The 5000-nt window shown below is 36.5% G+C and overlaps 2 non-coding genes across 2 annotated transcripts; both read left to right on the top strand.

The window, feature by feature from the left end:
• Positions 1 to 2732: 2732 nt before the first annotated feature.
• LOC145848214 (small subunit ribosomal RNA) lies at positions 2733 to 4537 on the top strand. The gene has a single exon (XR_014371796.1). It is a non-coding gene; the product is annotated as a small subunit ribosomal RNA (ribosomal RNA).
• Positions 4538 to 4719: 182 nt separating this feature from the next.
• LOC145848208 (5.8S ribosomal RNA) lies at positions 4720 to 4873 on the top strand. The gene has a single exon (XR_014371790.1). It is a non-coding gene; the product is annotated as a 5.8S ribosomal RNA (ribosomal RNA).
• The last annotated feature ends 127 nt before the right edge of the window (positions 4874 to 5000 follow it).

The following is a 5000-nucleotide window of genomic DNA, read 5'->3' on the forward strand; positions in this document are numbered from 1 at the left end:
AAAACGGGATATACTTTCAATAAACTACACAATTTACAGACCAGTTGTGTACTAAATAAAAAGCTATTGTGAATAGTGAATATGCAATTATTATTATAAGTTTATAAGTTCACAGTTTACAAAAGCTTTAGAATTTAGTTATTATTTTGTTCATATTTGCATATCTAATTTATGAAAAGTTAGTGTTATGTGTATTGGCTTTTTAATTTCTTTATTTGTAGAACTGTTAGTTTTATATTCTAAAGAAACATTTTTAAATAAATATGTTTAACAAGTAACTTAAAAATGGAAGAAATATATTGTATATATTGAACTATTTATATTTATTCTAGCTATTTGCTTAGTGTATTTATTAATGTGATTATTTTATTTTGTTGTTTGTCTTATAGTTTAATCGTATTGTGTTGAAATATATATAACAAATACAGAGGTTTAAAGTAAGTTTAAATGAAAATAAAATAAGACATATAGTTGAAATATAAGTTTAAAAAAATAGTTTTTTTTTTTATTTCTTTGTTTGTTTGATTGTTTGTTTATTATATAATCGCGACGTGTCATTTTATTACTTTTAAGCATACTAATATAATAATAGGTATAGTTATAGGAAAAATTCAATTAGTTTCTAATGTAATAAAAAGTTTATTTCCACAAATAAATAAATACCTGAAAAATCAAATGAAAAATAAATTTCGCACTTGTATTGTGAGTCATAATAGGTTATTTACTGTTACCAACAGATACTAGCGAAGGCTTTTTAAAGTTCTATGTTAATTCAATGTATTTGTACTTAGTTTTATTAAAATGACAGTATTGATGGTTACGTTTATTAAGTATGTTTATTTAACGTTATGTAACTCAAGTAAAACCAGAAGCAAATAAGGAGACTACTTTCAATAAACTACACAATTTACATACCAATTGTATACTAAACTTAAAGCTATTCTATTTTATTCTTGATAGTTATTTTAAAGTTATTAAATTATACAAATGTATTTTGTAAAGTAGTTTTATAAAGTTACTATAGTTTATCTAACTTACTATAGTATGTGTTATATAACTTTAATTAAACCAGAAGCAAAAAGGGAGACTACTTTAAATAAACTACACCATTTATTGTTATATATAACTCTAATAAAACCAGAAGCAAAAAGGGAGACTACTTTAAATGAACTACACAAATTAAAAATATATTATTATTTATAAATCAATCGTGTTGTGTTTCAAAATACATTTTTCAAATATTGTTTTACAAGTATTTATCAGTTATTTAGTTTTCTTTTTATAGTTTAGCCGTATTGTTTTATTTATTTGTTATTATTTTTATTTAATTGTTTGCTTATTATATTTATCGCCATGTGCTTAAAAAATAAAACAACTATAAAGGTTAAAAAAGTAAGTTTAAATAAAAATAAAATGAAACATATAAAATAAGTTTATGATTTTTTTATTATTATTATTATTTAATTGTTTGCTTGTTATATTTATCGCGATGTGCTTAAAAGAATAGAACAAATACAAAGGTTTAAATTGTAAGTTTTAAATAAAATAAAATGAAACATACAAAATAAGCTTATGATTTATTATTATTTTTATTATTATTTTTATTTCATTGTTTGTTTATTATATCTATCGCGATGTGCTTAAAAAATAAAACAACTATAAAGGTTTAAAAAGTAAGTTTAAATAAAGATAAAATGTAACATATAAAATAAGCTTATGTTTGATTTTTTTAATTTATTTTCATTTAATTGTTTGTTTATTATATTTATCGCAATCTGCTTAAAAAAATAAAACGAGTATTAAGGTTTGAAAAGTAAGTTTAAATAAAAATAAAATAAAACATATAAAATAAGCTTATGTTTTTTTTTTTTTTTTTTTTTATTATTATTATTTTTATTCAATTTTTTGTTTATTATATTTATCGCAATGTGCTTAAAACGATAAAACAAATATAAAGATTTAAAAAAGTACGCTTAAATAAAAAATAATACAAATAAAGTTTATTTATAATAAATATATATATTTAAAACATTAAAAAAAGTAGTTTATACATATTTTTTTTTATTTATTTCTTTTAAACATATTAAATAAAGTATAAAAAAGTATTAAAACATTTAAACGTAGCATAAATAAGCTTAAAACATTAAAATAATTGAAAAGAAACAAAGAAATTGAAAAAAATCGGAAAAAATCGGCAAAAAAAGTTCAACAGCAACATTTGAGCATCATACACGTATGCATTACTTTACACTAGTGAGAGAGACGTGTTTGTGCGTTCGGTCGACTTGACGAGAAAGCGGGCTTAAAGCATTACTGTTTAGCACCCGAGGCGCGGCTATTGCAGCGGCGGCGAACGTGCTATGTAAACGCATTGGAGCAGCGTATGAAAAACTACAAGCGTCCAGCGGCGGTAGGCTTATAGCTTTGCGAAGTCGTCGAGACGAGTAGCCGACGCAGGCAGGCACGGCTCGAGGCGGGTAACTGCAGCAGACAGATGGCGTGTTGCTGCTGACGAGTTAACCGGCAGAAGGCAAACGGTTGGTCGGGAGAAAGAACAGTCAGTTGTAAAGCTGCATGCTGCAGTCGACGCGGGCTGGCGCTTTAAACAGCAAAAGGCCGGCGCCGACTTTCAGTAACGTGCAAGGCTTTTAAGCCGAGTGATAGAAAAGGTCTGTATTTATACAGTAAAAACGCTCAGTCGAGCAACGGGTTTTAAAACGCCCTCGGATAGTTATCTGGTTGATCCTGCCAGTAGTCATATGCTTGTCTCAAAGATTAAGCCATGCAAGTGTAAGTACGAGCTCACGTACAGTGAAACTGCGAATGGCTCATTAAATCAGTTATGGTTCATTTGATTGTACGCTTTTACATGGATAACTGTGGCAATTCTAGAGCTAATACATGCGTAAAGCGCCGAACTGACGTGAGGCGCGCATTTATCAGACCAAAACTAACCGGCTTTCGGGTCGTTACAATGGTGACTCTGGATAAGCTTGCGGATCGCACGGCCTAGTGCTGGCGACATCTCATTAAAGCAACTGCCCTATCAACTATCGTCGGTACGGTATCGGCCTACCGAGGTTGTAACGGGTGACGGAGAATCAGGGTTCGATTCCGGAGAGGGAGCCTGAGAAACGGCTACCACATCCAAGGAAGGCAGCAGGGCGCGCAAATTACCCATTCCCGGCTCGGGGAGGTAGTGACGAAAAATAACAATGCAGACCTCGTACGAGGTCCTGCAATTGGAATGAGTACACTTTAAACTTTTAACGAGTATCCATTGGAGGGCAAGTCTGGTGCCAGCAGCCGCGGTAATTCCAGCTCCAAAAGTGTATATTTAAGTTGTTGCGGTTGAAAAGCTCGTAGTTGGATATAGGGACGGCGAGGTTGGTCGGTCGAAAGGCTAGCACTGGCCTCGTTGTTCTTGTTGGTCGGTGCCTTCGCGGTGCTCTTAACTGAGTGTTGCGGTGGTCCGGCAAGTTTACCTTGAAAAAATTAGAGTGTTCAAAGCAGGCTTTACGCTTGTATAATGTTGCATGGAATAATGGAATAGGACCTCGGTTCTATTTTGTTGGTTTTCGGAGCACGAGGTAATGATTAATAGGAACGGACGGGGGCATCCGTACTGTGCCGTTAGAGGTGAAATTCTTGGATCGGCGCAAGACGAACGACTGCGAAAGCATTTGCCAAGAATGTTTTCTTTAATCAAGAGCGAAAGTCAGAGGTTCGAAGACGATCAGATACCGTCCTAGTTCTGACCTTAAACGATGCCGACTAGCGATCGGGCAGTGTCGAACTTAAGAACTGTCCGGCAGCTTCCGGGAAACCAAAGTCTTTGGGTTCCGGGGGAAGTATGGTTGCAAAGCTGAAACTTAAAGGAATTGACGGAAGGGCACCACCAGGAGTGGAGCCTGCGGCTTAATTTGACTCAACACGGGAAATCTCACCCGGCCCGGACACAGCGAGGATTGACAGATTGAGAGCTCTTTCTTGATTCTGTGGGTGGTGGTGCATGGCCGTTCTTAGTTGGTGGAGCGATTTGTCTGGTTAATTCCGATAACGAACGAGACTCTTACTTGCTAAATAGCTGCTCGACCCATTGGGTCGGAGACAACTTCTTAGAGGGACTAGTGGCGTTTAGCCACACGAGATTGAGCAATAACAGGTCTGTGATGCCCTTAGATGTTCGGGGCCGCACGCGCGCTACACTGACCGGATCATCGTGTGTTCCCTAGGCCGAAAGGTCCGGTAATCCGTTGAACCCCGGTCGTGCTAGGGATAGGGACTTGCAATTGTTTCCTTGAACGAGGAATTCCCAGTAAGCGCGAGTCATTAGCTTGCGTTGATTACGTCCCTGCCCTTTGTACACACCGCCCGTCGCTACTACCGATTGAATGGTTTAGTGAGGTCCTCCGATTGAGCCTGGTACGTGCGGCAACGCACTCGCGGTGTTCGAAAAGACGATCGAACTTGATCATTTAGAGGAAGTAAAAGTCGTAACAAGGTTTCCGTAGGTGAACCTGCGGAAGGATCATTAACGAATCGAAATTTGATTTCAAGCGACGTCTCTTCTTCGAAGGGACCGAGCCCTGTAACTGTTATAGTTCGGTCGCGTTGCTTCCTGACAGCGGGAGTAATAATTCAGCACGCAAGTGCTGGCGCGGCCGCTTCTTTTTGAACACGATTTTTTGGTTGCATTGAGATTGATTAACACGAGAGATCTCTTAGCGGTGGATCACTCGGCTCGAGCGTCGATGAAGGACGGAGCTAGCTCCGAGAAGTAATGTGAATTGCAGGACACATTGAGCATCGATATTCTGAAACGCGTATTGCGGCCTCGGGTAATCCTGGGGCCACGTCCGTCTCAGGGTCTTTAACACACCGATCCTTTCATTAGTTTGAAAGTGCCTGCGACTCGTTTCTTAATTAAGGAGCGTGTCGTCAAAGACAGCTGGTCTGGCGATTTCACAGCTGAAGCGTGAGCAGCCTGCTGGCCTCGG

This window comes from Thalia democratica, unplaced genomic scaffold, assembly GCF_965202585.1.
Source record: "Thalia democratica unplaced genomic scaffold, ktThaDemo2.hap1.1 HAP1_SCAFFOLD_1288, whole genome shotgun sequence".
Lineage (NCBI taxonomy): Eukaryota > Metazoa > Chordata > Thaliacea > Salpida > Salpidae > Thalia > Thalia democratica.